Raw genomic sequence first — 17,546 nt, 5'->3', positions numbered from 1 at the left:
CATATGTCATCTTCCAAACTAAATTTTAGTATTGGTTTGCAATGATAAAAATATAGATGCAAAATACACTGGTTTCCCCAAATATCTACTATAAGTTTATTTATATCTATTTATGTCTCTTTCAGATCATTTTCAGATCAATAGATAGATAGATGGATGGATGGATGGATGGATGGATAGATAGATAGATAGATAGATAGATAGACAGACAGATAGACAGATAGACAGACAGCAGACAGACGACAGACAGACAGATAGAGATAGACGGACGGACGAACAGACAGACAGACAGATAGATAGATAGATAAGAGAGAGAGAGAGAGAGAGAGAAAGGAAGGAAGGAAGAAAAAAAGAAAGAAAGAAAGAAAGAAAGAAAGAAAGAAAGAAAGAAAGAAAGAAAGAAAGAAAGAAAGAAAGAAAATGAGAAACATTAAATATAATTTGACTTTGATGTCCATCATATCCTGCTCCCTTCCTTTTAAACTTGTTATTTGACTTTTGGGTAGAAAAATCTGACCCTAAATATTCGGTCTATAAAAACCAATCCATGACAATGCATTTTGAACAGGACATTAATTTTAGTGCCAGATAGATATGATGAAATAAATCTTGACACTTAGCTGCACTGCTTCCCAGATGAGTGAATTAAAATAATCTGTGCAGACGAAGAATTGAAAATAAGACATCTTCTTCCCTGGAAAGAAGAGCATACCCTAGGTCAGATTTTTTAAAATTTACATTATACTCTTCCTTCCTTCCTTCCTTCCTTCCTTCCTTCCTTCTTTCCTTCCAGCAATTTTGGTATAATGAAAGCACCTTGTTCCTTCAAACATAAATATGTAGGAGACAATGTTCTAATTCCTTCTTATAAAAGTTATTTTTAAAACATGAAAAATAGATGATAGATAGATAGATAGATAGATAGATAGATAGATAGATAGATGAGAGAGAGAGAGAGAGAGAGAGAGACTACAATTCTATTTCTATTCTTTTTCTGCCCAATTTAATTCCTAAAACTCCGTGGTTATACTACTCAGCAGAATTCTTCAGATTGGTTAATAAGTAAGAATGCTGTCACAACCTTTCTGATTTGCTTGACTGTTTTGTCCATGGAGGGTTCCAAGAGTAAGAAAGAAATTATCAGACAATAAGACTGAAAATTATGCCTCAACCTGTGCCCAGTTTAGTCTTCTTCTAATAAATCATGATCCATAAATCAAATTTGTTCTATATTCCAAACACCAACCTTAACATGTGCTTCTGGCTATTTACAGATGAGTTGGAAGCATGGATTGTAACCTTATCCTGTTCTACTCTAACACCAGCTGCTTATTTTAACCACTCTTACCTGTGGGGTAAGACAGTTGGGACCAATTAGACATCATGTAGCTTGTTTGGGTTGGAACATGGTGGTTCCCAAGGTTAGAACACTGGGCTGATGATTGGCAGGTTTGGGTTTGAGACCCGTTGCTGCAGCGCAACGGGGTGAGCTCCCATCACATGCTTCGGCTCCTGCCAACCCAGCAGTTCAAAAGTGGGCAACCGTGAGTAGATGAATGGGTACCACTTCGGTGGGCAACTTCATGGGGACATGGACGCCCCAGCTGGACATCCCCCAGGCAACGATGATGTCATCAGCAAATTAAAAAATAGTCCATTGTTAACAATTACATTATAAAACGTCTCTTCCCCTCTTTCTCCATGGTTAATAATACTGTTTGTTGCAATGATGAAATATTAAAAAGAAAAGAATATTCTTTAAAATTATTGGGGGGGTTTTGTGTGTGTGGCAGAGCACTGCATATATCTAAGAGTGAGTACCTGGATCTTTCTGAATCCTATTCTCACTTTCTTGAATTTATTCAGTTCCCCGGGGTAATCTGCGGCGGCAACCTTCTTCTAGAAAGCCATGCAAAACTAAGATTTGCCTAATGCATTTGGAAATATTTTCTGCTTTCAAAATATGCCTCCCTTGTGCTTTGAATGGAGGCATTGTTTTGCAAAAAAAAAAAACCCTAAAAAAAATAAAATAAAAATATCTTGTTATCTGCTGCTTAGCTTCCACTACAGCACATATTATAATTCCTGCATAAGAGAAAACCACCATAAATTAACTTTGTTTTTCTGCTGTCCAGTTCAATGCTGTTTTTTTTATTTTTTTTTCCCTCTCTTGGAAATAGCAAGCTTAGTACGCCAGCCACACGCTCATAAACATCTAATGAGGTGGGACCCATGACAGCTTGGAGCGAAAGAATATATTGTAAAAGTTGTAATGAACCCATTCACAAGACCAAAGCCAAGGTCTTGACAGGTTTTCCTGTTGTGCTCCCCGAAGGGGAAAATATGTTGTGACTTTCTGACTTCTTCTGGCTGAGACTTATTCTTGCTTGCTTGCCTTTCAGGGATAAAAAGCAGTTCCTGTGTTAAATGTCACCATGTTTGGGGGAAGGTTTGATTCATCCTTGGTTTCTTGCCTAATTCATTCCTTGGTAACTCAATTTCTCTGTTCGATGTTTTAGCAGGACAGCCAACGTGCCGATCAGGAGGATGGAATCTTTTACTATCTCCCACTGTTTTTACCCTGCAACTCTCGGTCTAGGATTCTAAGGCTGAGTCTTAGATTGACTCCTGCTCCCTGGAGCTCATTTCTGCCATCAAAGCTGCACTGGACTTTGGGTAAGAATATTTAATTCTAAATACCTACTTTACAAAAATAGATCCGTGGCAGATTTATATGTGTGTGTATATATTTGTCTATGTAAGTTTATATATATATATATATATATATATATATATATATATATATATATATATATATATATATATATATATATATATATATAGAGAGAGAGAGAGAGAGATAGATAGATAGATAGATAGATAGATAGATAGATAGATAGATATAGATATAGATATAGATATAGATATAGATATAGATATAGATATAGATATATAGATATAGATATAGATATATATAGATATAGATATAGATATAGATATAGATATATAGATATATAGATATAGCTATCTATCTATCTATCTATCTATCTATCTATCTATCTATCTATGTAGGTCTTTGGTTATTCGGGTCTTCTCCCACGTAAAATTGGAAGTGTCTTGGCAACGTTTCGACGAAGTCTCATTCGTCATCTTCAGGCTGGTGTTCTCGGCTTCGTGCTTCCAGGAGCAATTGATGACGAATGAGACTTCGTCGAAACGTCGCCAAGACACTACCAATTTTACGTGGGAGAAGACCCGAATAACCAAAGACCTACATACAAACACCCGCGAAAACCTGAGAAAACATATATATATGTGCGATATTTTTGCAATCAGGGTTTTTTCCCTATGTTGAAAGATGTTAAAATGGCCATGGTGGGATGAAATCTCTATTCATCGCTTTCAGGCTTGTCAGACATTTTATGTTGTTTCTTCTGTGACTTATGGGAGACTGGGATAGCACTATTTCGGCCTTTTTAGACCTCTTCAGCCAGACACACCCATATTTTGTGACTCCTCCCTGTAGAGGTCAAATATTCAAATAGTCTAAAGGTTGAGGTCTAAAAAGGCCGAAATAGTGCTATCCCAGTCTCCCATAAGTCACAGAAGAAACAACATAAAATGTCTGACAAGCCTGAAAGCGATGAATAGAGATTTCATCCCACCATGGCCATTTTAACATCTTTCAACATAGGAAAAAAACCCTGATTGCAAAAATATCTCACATTTATACCTATGAATCAAAAGAAATATATATATATATATATATATATATATATATATATATATATATATATATATATATATATATATATGTAAACATCTAATACACACACACACACACACACACACATGTACACGTGCACATATATTTATATGTATATATATAATAAACAGTGTTAGGTAAAAATAAAAAATGAAGACACACATTCTCCAATATTTTACACAGAAAAAAAAATCAATAAAGGCTTTTCTGAGATCAGCAAAGCTTTAATGAATGCATTTAGTCCTTCCTTCCTTCCTTCCTTCCTTCCTTCCTTCCTTCCTTCCTTCCTTCCTTCCTTCCTTCCTTCCTCCCTCCCTCCCTCCCTCCCTCCCTCCCTTTTCCTCCTCCCTCCCTCCTTCCCTTCTCTCTCTTCCCTCCCCTCCTTTTTTCCTTCCTTCCTTCTCTCCCTCCCTTCCTCCTTTCTTCTCTCCCTCCTTCCTTCCTTCCATTCTTCCTTCCCTCCCTCCCCTCCCTCCCTTCATTCCCGCCTTCCTCCCTTCCTTCTCTCCCTCCCTCCCTCCTTCCTTCCATTCTTCCTTCCCTCCCCTCCCTCCCCCCTTGCTCCCTCCTTTCGAGAAGAGAAGAGAAGAGAAGGGAAGGGAAGGGAAGGGAAGGGAAGAGTTGGAAGGGACCTTGGAGGTCTTCTAGTGCTTTCCTTCCTCCTCTCCCTCCCCTCCCTTCTCTTTCTTTTCCTTTCCTTCTCTTCTGTCTCTAATCCTTATTCTGTTAGACTTCTCAGCAGTGATGATGGTATGTTTTCGGGCCATCAAGAGTGCTGTACTCTTTCCTAATCACTTTAATGAGGGAGAAAGGCTGAGAATAGGGTGTCTCAGGACATGGCCATCTCCGTTATTCTTTTGAACATCAATATAAAGCCATCTGTCAGTTTTGGGTGAGGCATCATCAGTATGCTGAGACTCTTTCAGTTGGGACTGGGCTGGAAGGGGAGGAACAAACAAAGATTGAATCCCAGCAAGATGGATCATGTAGAGGTATTCAAATACCAAGTACAGGTAGTCCTTGAGTTACGACCACAATTGACACCCCTCCCCAAACCTTTGTGGCTAAGGGAGACATTTGTTAAGTGAATTTTGCCCCGTTTTACGACTTTTCTTTCCACATTTGTTAACACTGCAGGTGTTAAATTAGTAACATGGTCACTAAGTGAATCTCATTTCCCCCATTGACTTTACTTGTCAGAAGGTCAAAAAACAGGGATCCCATGGCCCTGGGACACTGCAACTCTCATAAGTCCAGGCTGGTTAGCCAAGTGTCAGAATTTTCATCACGTGACCATGGGGATGCTACAATGGTCCTTAAGGGTGAACAATGGTCATAAGTCACTACTTTCAGTGCCATTGTAACTTCGAACGGTCACTAAACAAACTGTTGTAAGTCGAGAACTACCTCTTCTGCCCCAGCTACAGATCCCAAAGAACACAGCACACACAAAGTTTGTACAAAACTTAATTTACTAAAATAACTCAGTCTTTTTCAAAACAAAGGCTGTTAATAAACTTTCTCAACAGCCTACCAGAATTCTAAGATAAGGTAATCACAGTCTTACTAGAGTTGACAGAAAGCACAGAAGCAATTTGCAGACGCGAAGGAGAATGAACTAAAGTTGTTCCCTACAACTTGCTTCAGTCGGCGTTCCTCCTTAAATAGGCTAAGGGAGTGGCCAATTAGCCCCAAGCCTTACTCTCGAGGAGACCTCCTCCTGAGGAGCCACTCCTGCCTTTTGGCAGCTCTGCGCACCCGTGCATCAAGAAGAGGCTCCTCCTCTTCGTCCTCTTCACTTAAAGGAGCTTCTGGAGGTTCTGAAGGCCCTGGCTGAATCCCTGCCTCTGGCACCACATCTTCTCCAGCCTGCTCATTGTCTGACTCGAGTGCCAGCTGCACTGGCCGGGCGCAGCACCACACCAGCCTCCTCACTGTCTGAATCAGCTACAATCCACACAGGCCACTGATGAACCACAACACTACCTGTACGATACATCTGTAGCTTTTCCTATCCTTTACTTGCCTTGAAAGAAGAAAGACATAACCTGGGACTCATTTCCTGAGGTTTCTTGGTTCCACTAAACCAGCAGTTGGAAATCATTTGGGTCATTTTTATCTAGGCTTCTAATGCAGGGGCCCGCGGGCCAGATCCAGCCCACAGGGTGCTTAGATCTGGCCCGTAGGGCTGCCCTGAAAACAGTGAAGGTCTGGCCCACAATGCCTCTGCCAGTAAAACCGGAGCTCAGGACGGCCACGTGCGTTCCCCCAGAGTTCCATTTCCACTGGCAGAGAACTGCAGGAGGCTGTCCTGGCCATAAATGGGGCCTAGATGGGAGTGTGTGGCCCCCCGAGTTCCATTTTCACCGGCAGAGGGCTGCAGGAGGTGGTCCTGGCTAAAATCGGGGCCCGGGAGGACCACATGTGGTGCCATCAAGCTCCATTTTCACTGCAGAGGCACTGTGGGCCAGTCCTTCACCATGGGCCATCCCACTCCATCCCATCCATACTCACACTCTGCCCCACAAAGTCAAACACAACCCTGAGGCAACCCTCAATGAAATCGAGTTTGACATCCCTGTTCTAGTGGGCAATTTTCTTAGACCGTGATGCACTGAAGATAGTGATTTCCATTCTTGATATTTACCAGAGCGTTTACTACAATTAATTCTCTGTGGTGCTTCACCTGGAGATGACCTGGAAGGTACAATTAATGCAAAATGAAGTTTATCCATAGTTGACTGGTGATTACCTCATTTTTATTTTTATTTTTATTTGATTTATATGCCACCCTTCTCCGGAGACTCAGGGCAGCTTACAATGCATTAAGCAATAGCCTTCATACTTTTGTATATTTTATACAAAGTCAGCTTATTGCCCCCACAAACTGGGTCCTCAATTTACCTACCTTAGAAAGGATGGAAGGCTGAGTCAACCTTGAGCCTGGCGAGATTCGATCTTACTTTAATTGCAGACAGCTGGTGTTAAATTACAGTGTTTCTGTCTGCTTGGTTGTTGGCAGATCTCTGGACACAGTATTGTTAAGGATTGTCTGTGGTTCAGATCTTCATTATCTGTCCTACTCCAGGACACATCTGCCTGACTTGTTAATCAGGAGAGAGTTGGAGCAAAGCTACAGGGCATAAAGGAGTATTTTGCTTTCTCTAACTTCCCTTCACATCTTCCCTTCAAGCTTAAGATGGTTTCCACGCTGCTAACACTTACAAAACAGTACTGGTGATCTTTCCTTCAGGCTTAAGATGGCTTCCACACTCCTAACACTTACAAAAGAATACTGGTGACATCTTTCCAGAGAGTCTTTGGTGAGTATTGTTCCATTTAAGCTGAAAGTAGCATGAGGGTCTCCATATTTATTTTAATTGGTTTAGCAGTTATTGGATTTTTCTTTACAGAGTCAGATTCATTGATTGATTGATTGATTGATTGATTGATTGATTATGTGCCATCCAACCAGCAGCAACTTTTGGTGACCATATAGATGGATTTTCTCCTTTCTTTCACTTGATCCTTCAGCTCTTCCAATAATTGGATATACTTAAAAAAAAAAAAAAACCTGCTCCAGGAGATTTTGATTAGTCCTTTGGAAGTTAAAGTTAAGACTCTGGAAATTGAAACTGAGTAGCAATTAAAATATTCTTCCAGACCTAGAAAAAGAAGAAAATTGTTTGCGTCTGGGAGAGGGAGGGAAAATAAACATGAAGGGAGAATAAACATGAATCCCAAACTTTATTTCAGTTTGCAAAGGCATGTCCGTGTGGTGTGAAATTTAATCTTTATTAAATTTAATATGAATGCAGCTACGGCATCATAACCTTAAGTCAACTTCCTGAAAGAAAGTTAGCAACATAAATAAAGTTTATTATGTCTCTCTCAATTTCATTTGAGATGGGATTTGCAAGTAATCAGAGAGAAACTGATTTATGCTCTAAACTTTAATATTAATTGATTCCCAATTACCACTTTAGAAGCCATGTCAGTGAATGTCTTTCCATTAGAAGACTGTAATTGTTTCCATTATTAATGATATGTTCCTGTGGCAGCTGAATAATCCACTAATTTATGTTTCCTGCTATGGTTTTAATTTCATTAATTTGATTAAACATTTACTATGTTTTACATAAAGCTCCCGTCTCCCTAAATGGGACCTGATTCTAGGGCAACTGAACTGGCCTCTTTAATCTTTCATTTAATCTTGTTAATCTCAAACACAGGGATGGGTGGTCTTAACTCCCAATTAAAAGAAACCACAGCATTGACAGCCAAATGCAACCCAACATGGCCCTTTTCAAGATATGACTTGAAATACAAAGTGGGGTGAGACAGGGCTGTATTCTGTCTCCAATATTCTTTAATGTTTACTCTGAATCAATTTTCAATGAAGCATTAGAAAACATTGATGCTGGCCTGAAAGTAAATAGTGTTTGCATCAGGGATGAAATCCAGCAGGTTCTGACAGGTTCTGGAGAATGGTAGTGGAAATTTTGAGCAGTTCGGAGAACCAGCAGTGGAAATTTTGAGTAGTTTGGAGAACCATCAAATACCACCTCTGGCCGGCCCCAGAGTGGGGAGGGAACAGGAATTCTGCAGTAGCCTTTCTCTGGAGTGAGGTGGGAATGGAGATTTTGCAGTATCCTTCCCCTGCCACGCCAACCAAGGCACACCCACCAAGCCACGCCCACAGAACCGGTAGTAAAAAAAAATTGGATTTCACCATTGGTTTGGATCAATTTAAGATATGCTGATGACACAGCTCTGCTTGCCAGTAAGAATGAAGACCTTCAGTTCCTCATCAATAGAATCACAGAAATATCTGAAAAATACAGCTTGAAGCTTAACACCTCAAAAACCAAGATCATGGTCGTCAGCAAACAACCCATTAATTTACCACCGATAACTTCGGAAGGAATACCACTAGAAAAAGTTGAAAGGAACCACATACCTTTGTTCTAATTTACATGAAAGCTGGATAGAGAAAGTTCGAACAGCATTCTTCAAAATGAAAAAGGTCTTCTGCAGTCACGACATAAGCCTAAGATTGAAAATCGGGCTTGTCAGACGTTACATCTTTTCTACCCTGCTCTACGGAGTGGAGAGTTGGTCTCTGACAGAAAGCCACTTGAAGAGACTAGAAGCATTTGAAATGTGGATTTACAGGTGGCTGTTATGTATAAGGGCTTGGTGGCTCAGCAGACTGATAGCATTGTGATTAACACCAGCTGTCTGCAATTATTGTAAGTTCAAATCTCACCAGGCTCAAGGTTGACTCAGCCTTCCATCCTTTCTAAGGTAGGTAAATTGAGGACCCAGTTTGTGGGGGCAATAAGCTGACTTTGTATAAAATATACAAAAGTATGAAGGCTATTGCTTAACGCATTGTAAGCTGCCCTGAGTCTCCGGAGAAGGGCGGCATATAAATCAAATTAAAAAAAAAAAAGTTGGCTTGACAAAATCAAAATTGAGAGGTGATAAGCTGCCTGGGAAAGCCAAGGGAAATCATCAAAACCATAAAAAAGCAAAAGTTAGAATATTTTGGACATGTGATGCATGGCAGGGTTTAAGTACACAGAAATGCAGAAGAAATCCATGGAAGTGAAAAGAATTCCAGTGGGATTAGTAAACATCAATGAATGCCATTCGGACTTACATCTCACCATCTCTTAGAAACATTGTGCAGAAGCACTAATCAATGGTTGAAGATGAATGGTAGGACTAGAGTCAAATTCTATTTTATCTTCCACATATTGGCTATTCCTACAATCTGCAATCTTTGCAGATTTACAGATCACAACAAAAGGAATGAATTGTGTGTGTTCCTATTTTCAATACACAAGGGTTAAAGCACAAAGGAAGCAGAAATAGGAAGACGGGGAGAAACACTGATCACTAATTTCTCTTTTCGCTATACTGCTATGTCAATGTCTGCTATACAAAGTACATATAATCAATGGAAGTGGAGCTATACCATATATGTAGGCACTGTGCAATTTGATTTGACTTTTCGTATTACTGCTCAGACCCAGCTATATATTCTTAGCATGCATAATAAATGGATATTGTGATGGGTGGCTGATAAAGTTCTTTTCATTGTGACAGTTTCCCAACTAACTTGTGTTCTTTAAACACACTTTCACTTTTAAATTAACAACAGCAGCAACAAAAATCCAACCAAATGTTCATATCAAAATTTCCAAGCACAAGGAAAAAAAAAGAGAACGAAATAAGAGAGGACATTTTAAACAATGCATTAAGAATATCTACCTACCTACCTACCTACCTACCTATCATCTATCTATCTATCTATCTATCTATCTATCTATCTATCTATCTATCTATCTATCCATCCATCCATCCATCCATCCATCCATCCATCCATTTATCATCTATCCACCCATCATCTCTCTCTCTTTTTCTTTCTTTCTTTCATTCATTCTATCTATTTATCTATCTATCATCTATATCTATAATCTATCTATCTATCTATCATCTATCATCTATACATACATCCATTATCTATCTATCTATCTATCTATCTATCTATCTATCTATCTATCTGTCTGTCTGTCTGTCTGTCTGTCTGTCTATCTATCTATCTATCTATCTATCTATCTATCTATCTATCTATCATATATCTATCATCTATACATCTATCTATCTTCTATTATCTATCTATTATCTGTCTGTCTATAATCTGTCTGTGTCTATCTGTCTGTCTATCATCTATCTATCATCTATCTATCATCTATCTATCTATCTATCTATCTATCTATCTATCTATCTATCATCTCTATCTCTATCTCATCTATCATCTATCATCTATCATCTATAGATAAATCCATTATCTATCTATCATCTATCTATCTATTATCTCTCTGTCTGTCTGTCTATCATCTATCTATCTATCTATCTATCTATCTATCTATCTATCTATCTATCTATCTGTCTATTATCTATAATAATTCAAGGATTACAGAAAAGGTGACATGTCTCTAATATTTATGAATGGCTAAATGTGTAAAAGGAAAGCTTGTTGTTCCAATTCTGTTCCGTTCCGTTCCGTTCCGTTCTATTTTATTATATTCCATTCTTTCTTGTTGTTATTCTATTCTATTCTATTCTATTCTATTCTATTCTATTCTATTCTATTCTATTCTATTCTATTCTATTCTATTCTATTCTTCCATCCCATTCCATTCCATCCCATCCCATCCCTATCTTTTCCTATCCCATCCTTCCCTAGCCTAGCCCACTCTACCCTGATATATTCTATATCAGGAGCTGATCTTTTTAATTTCTACATTCGTACTGGCACTTTTAGCTTTTTTAATATATATTTGCTGAGAATGTTGAAATTACGTTTGTTCTCTGCCACCTTGTATAGTAACAGTTTTTAGACTTTCCAATCAACCTCTCTAAGCCATCTACATCACACAATATTCTCTTGGCTGATGGCGAACATGATATAATTGGGCAATTGTAGTTCTTAGAAGCATGTGAAACATTTGGCAGATGACTAGGGGGTCTGGGGTCCAAACACAGCATGAATACCAAAAAGAAGAGAGCAAGAAGGAAGCCTCACTCTTCCCTCCGAGTTTCAGGCTTCCTTATAGATCTCTGCTGTTTGACTGTTAGCAGCAGAAGTGCTGCAATTTAGAAAAACTTACCGAAAGAGTAACACGAGAAGGGGTTGTAAACATGACATATTTGTGGATATGGATTTGTGTAGGCACCTACTTGTCATCTGATGGTCCCCTCCTGTTTACAGTTGCTGACCTTAGGTTTATAACAATAAATATTCCATAAAAGTATATGGTCCACCTCTTTTTTTCCCTACTTTCCTTGCAATCTTTCAGCCCTTAGTCTCTGTAAGCCAAAGAGACAAGGTAAAAATAACAAACTCCCTGGATCCAGATGGTTTCCACTCCAAAGTTCTTTAAAAAAAAAAAACCACATGAAATGGATACTGCAACCCCTCTTGAAGATTGGCATCTGTTCCCCACAAGTGGACGAGGGCCAGGGTGACCCCATTTTTTTTTTTAAAAAAGGGATGAGAGGTCAGTAAAGAGAACTAAGAGCCAATTTGCTTAACATCTGTTCCAGGCAAAAATGGCTGAAAAAGCTGCTGGAACAAATATCAGCCATCACAAAGGCATTTGAGGCTTTCCAACTTCCATAAAGGTGAGGGTTTTTTGGAGCCAAACTTCTGAACATTATGGAGGGTGTTGAGCAAAATGCATGCAATGCAATGTTGACCCTACCCCCAAAATCGGGATTTCCAAACTTGTATTTTCACCACTTGTATGTCTAAATTTTCTTTTATCTCTCTATTTTGTTTTTCTGTTGTGTTTTTCACCAAAATTTTTGTTTTGTCTTTATTTATTTTCAGACCCGAGACTTTTCCATATCCTTCTATCCGCTCTAGTAATCTAGGGCCTGTTAATTGCGGTTCTTCTATGATAAAAACCAAATCATCTGCAAATGCTTGCAGTTTATACTCCTCTTTTTTAAATTTTCATCCCTTTTATTTTATCATTTTGTCTAACATTTCTGTTTAGAACTTCTAAAGTCAGAATCAACAACAACGGTGAAAGAGGGCATCCTTGTCTAGTCCCTTTCATTATATTAATTTTCCCTGTCATTTCTCCATTCATCATTATTTTGGCAAATTGTTTTTCATATATGGTTTTTATGGTATTTATAAATCTCTCCCCGAAGCCCATTCTCTGTAGCTGGTTTATCATAAATTGCCAATTCACATTATCAAAAGCTTTCTGTGCATCTAAAAACATCAACGCCATATGCTTTTCTGAATGTGTCTCATAATAAGCTTATCATTCTGATTATGGAGTAGTAAGACAGACAACCTTTTAAAAGGTCATATCTAGTTTGGCTCCGACTTTTCCTGTGGCAACTTTTATTGGGTTTTTGTGTAAGCTCTTTTGTGTAGGGTTCTGTTTTCTTATGCTTCTTTGCATTTCAAATGGCAAAAATTTAAAATAAGTACAAGTACTTACAACAGCTCATTTAGTGGCCATTCAAAGTTACAATGGCAGTGAAAAAAAGTGACTTATGACCATTTTTCATGCTTATGACCTTTGTGCGATTCCCATGGTCACCACATCAAAATTCAGATGCTTGACAACTGACCCACATTTAGCACGGTTGCTATGGCGACCTTCTGACAAGCCAAGTCAATGGGGAAGCCATATTCACTTAACAGCCACGTTACTAACTTAACAACTTAGCAGTGGTTCATTGAACAAATGTGGCAAGAAAGGTCCTAAAATGGGGCAAAGTTCTCTTAACAAATCCTATTAAGATGTAATAGGATTAACCCACCATCATTAGAATAGCAAAAGGCACCAGGCTCACTACATTCCACAACCCCCTGCAGCAACTTTACACAACCCCCTGGAGCATCTCAGAACCCTATAAAAATCCAGGTACTCATCAAACCAATTTGTCAGCTGTCCCAGAACTACATGCTGTTGTTGGTTCCATTCATCAATAAACAGAGTCCTTCTTTCCAATCGGCCTCCATTTTATTTCCAGAATCTTTCTCTCGGCTTGGAACTGGATCAGATTTTTCTTCCAACAGCTGAGGTCAAGAAAATGGTAGTCACATTAATAAGGCTAACAGGAGCCTGTCTTTCAGCCCTAAGAAGGAGGCAATGGCCTTGCCAATCTCCAGAGGGTAGTCTAGATAGTCACCAGGAGCCTGAGTGACTGAATGAATTAATGATGGGACAGAATGGATGCAAAGTAGCTCTCCAGATATTAAGAGCTACAGTTGCGCAGTGGTTAGAGTGCAGTACTGCAGGCTACTTCTGCTGACTGTCGGCTGACTGCAATTTGGCAGTTCAAGTCTCACCAGGCTCAAGATTGACTCAGCCTTCCATCTTTCCAATGGAAAGATGGAAGGGTAAAATGAGGACCCAGATTGTTGAGGTCAATATGCTGACTCTGTAAACCGCTTAGAGAGGGCTGTAAAGCATTGTGAGTATATAAGTCTAAGAGCTCTTGCTCTTGCTATAGCAGTCCCTTAAATATTCTGCTTGTATACATTTCTGTGTACTTTTTGGTCAAGTTCCTAATGCAAGATGGAGCCATAAAATACAAATTTCCAAAATCCTTGGAGAACAATGTCCAGGTTTTGTAGATTTAGCTGACAATTCTAATTGATGGAGTTTGGGGTGGTTTTCTTTTTTTGGCAAGCTGCCTTAATGGATAGAATACTTATAGAGTACATTCTATTTCGGCTCGAAGTCTCAGGTGTATGATTACCAAGTATTTGCTAAATCCATCTTAGTTATATTTCCATTATTGTTATGCTCTATGGAAACAAATAATCCATGGTCGGGGCAATTCGCAGCCTGTATTTAGCATAATTCCTAGTATTACTCCTTTATCTCTGAAATCACTTTTTAGGGTAAACTCTTTCTGGCAGTAAGAAAAGACAGATGGCTAAGCATAAAAATTGCCAATCAAGTCAGATGACAATACAGTGAGGCTGAGAGAAGAAAGAGAAGAAAAGAAATCCTCTAAGGATGGCACATCAACATTACAAGGGCACTATTAATTAAACCTGGGAAAAAAAAAACACCACACACAATTGCTTACATGTTGAGGGAACGGGAACAATCTACGGTAAACAAGAGGCCAAAACTGATGAGTGTGCCAAAGTGTTATTTTAATTAGCAGAATTTCAAGTGTGAGACAAGTAGAGGATATTCTTCATGGCTGTAAATCTTCAGACAGCCCAGCATTTAGGTCGAAATATTCTGCTTTCTCGAACTCCAGGAATACAGCCTCAGCAGCAACAATGACAAACAAACAAACAATTTGTCATCATAATAGGGGCTGTAAAGCTTGATATTTGGGGGTGGGCAGAGATGTCTGTTTTAAAGGTTAATTGTGTTAGTAAATATTTCACATGTTGCTAATTTACTAGGTTGTAAAATTTGACTGCTGTATCAGGGGAAAAAAAAGAGAGAGAGAATAAAATAAAATCCCCCATACCACCTTGTATCAGAATTCTTCTGATATGTAGCAGCCACTGATGAATAACCAAATCTCTCTGTGTTCAACTTAATTAATGACAATATATTTTCGCTTATGCTAATTTTTGCTTAGTTTTTGTTTTTCAGTCCATTTTTTGCTTCTCGCAAATCATCCATTCATGAGCTTCTTTTTCTTTTTCTTTTTTTCTTTTCTCGCGTAGAATTCTTTCAGGAAGACAATACAAGGCTGTTTGAGCCATCTCTTTCTTTTATATATATATATAAAATAATTTTTATTCAGCATTTATATCTTTAACATCTTTGTTACATTTTTACAGCTTTCCGATACCGGCCTCTTTGGTAATATCTATTTTAACTTTTGAACAACTTTATACACATACATTTCATATATTACTTACTAATTCGTATATTCACTACAATATATACATATCTATTACACATTAACTATTTCATTCCTTTATAATATCTTCTCTTACGTTTATACATTTATACATTGATTTTACTTTATTTTTTTTTATTGAAAAGTTTTACAAAAAAAAATTACAGAAAATTTCCCCCCCATGTTCCCCCCACCCTCTCCCCCCCTGATTCCACCCTCCCCCCAGACTTCCCAGAGCAAAATACAAAGTATTTCCTTTAATCAATCATAAAATAGATTAATCTACTTATCCTCAAAGTACTGACTCCCCCCCTGAAACCTTAACTCCACTATAGATAACCTAATACTTCTAATACTAACATTCATTCATAAGCTATTTGATATTTTCTTGTCTGATACTTATTTTGAATATATTCAATCCATCTTCTCCATTCCGATACGTATCTTTCTTGCGTGTAGTCCTTCAAATACGCTGAGATTTTCGCCATTTCTGCTAGGTTTGTTACTTTCAATATCCACTCTTCAATAGTAGGCAAAGAGTCCTTCTTCCAATACTGAGCTACCAACAGCCTAGCTGCTGATATTAAGTTCAAAATCAATTTAGTCTCTGATACTGTACAATCCATAGTTATGCCCAATAGAAACAATTGAGGAGTAAATTTCAGCCTTCTTTTCAAAATGTTCTGCATCACCCACCAAATTTTTATCCAAAATGCCTTGATTTTCTTACAAGTCCACATATATGATAATAGGTTGCATCATTACATTCACATCTCCAACATAAGGGAGACTGCTTTATACATTGATTTTAGATTCTTTTTCCAGCCAGCTATACCATCTATTCCATGTTTCATAATAAATCATTTCCTCACGGTCTTTAAGAGCCATGTCTTTCTTGTGCTTTGTCCTTGCAAGCCAGGGGTGTCAAACTCAATTTCATTGAGGGCCACATCAGGGTTGTGTTTGATCCCAGGGGGCTGGGTGGGCATGGCCAGGGTGGGCGTGGCCATCTTGACTTCTGTTTTCAGCTGCGACGGCCTCCTGCAGCCCTCTGACAGCAAAAATGGAGCTCAGGGGAGGGAGGAGGCTGTGCATGGTCCTCCTGAGCTCTGTTTTTGACTGCAATGGCTTCCAGCAGTCCTCTGTGTGGCCCCCTGAGCTCAGTTTTCACTGGCAGAGGTACTGCAGGCTGGTCCTTCACTGCTTCCAGAGTAGCCCTGCAGGCCAGAACTAAGCACCCCCAGAGGCCTGATCTGACACCCCTGTTGTAAGCAATAGCCACTCTGATAGTTCAGTAGGTTAGCATGTTAGGTTGGGTCACTAGAAAAATTGTGATTGGAAAGTACTAGGCTGTTCTGGAAAAGAATCACTGATAGCTGTGGAACCTATCTGGGCAATCAGTGTCTGCAGTCAAAATAGCATAAAACTTAGAAACTCCTGGATGGATATTAAAACCATTGTCTATGGAGAGTCTCAATCATCCAAAGTCATGGTTGTCCCAAAAGTATTGGAAGAAGAAGCTTTTTGGATGAGAAGCAAAACATCTTCAAGGAAAAAGCAAAGTCCAGCTGCCTTTGGGGGGGGGAAGCACTTTGGGGGTATTAAAACAATTGCATTATTCATCATCAAGAGCAACCAGGATGATTAGGGGACTGGAGACTAAAACATATGAAGAATGGTTATAGGAACTGGGCATGGCTAGTCTAGTGAAGAGAAGGACCAAGGAAGACATGATAGCAGTGTTCCAATATTTGAGGGGCTGTCACAGAAGGAGGGGGTCAAGCTATTTTCCACAGCACCTGAAGGCCAGATAAGGAATAATGGATGGAAACTGACCAAGGAGAGATTCAACCTAGAAATAAAGAGAAATTTTATGGCAGTGAGAGCAATCAAGCAATGGAACAGCTTGCCTTCGGAAGTTGTGGGAGCTTCATCACTGGAGGCTTTCAAGAAGAGATTGGATTGCCATTTGTCAGAAATGGTGTAGGGTCTCCTGCTTGAGTGGGGGGTTGGATCAGATGACCTACAAGATCCCTTCCAACTCTGTTAATCTGTACTCTCCTCAGGGTAGTCTAACTTTCCTACAAATTATGGACAGATTTGGGCAAACCCTCAAAGCGGTAGATGCTGTTTCTCATGTAAGAGAATGAAAATTGGTTCCCCTGATTTTCCAGAATAAGAATTGAGTTTGGATGAACTACTCGTTGGATCATTTCCAGGACTGAAAATTAAGCTACACAACGGATCACGCACAGGTTTAGCAACCCTCTTCAAATCCTTCCAAATTCAGATGTTTAAGCTATCCCCGAGAAGCCTGTAGGATATTAAAGTGATCGTTAACAACAGGATGTCTCCCCTGAGA

This window comes from Pituophis catenifer, unplaced genomic scaffold, assembly GCF_029215685.1.
Source record: "Pituophis catenifer annectens isolate HBS135680 unplaced genomic scaffold, rPitCat1.0.hap2 SCAF_4, whole genome shotgun sequence".
Lineage (NCBI taxonomy): Eukaryota > Metazoa > Chordata > Lepidosauria > Squamata > Colubridae > Pituophis > Pituophis catenifer.
The sequence above is the reverse complement of the archived record's forward strand: the minus strand, read 5'-3'. Positions refer to the sequence as shown.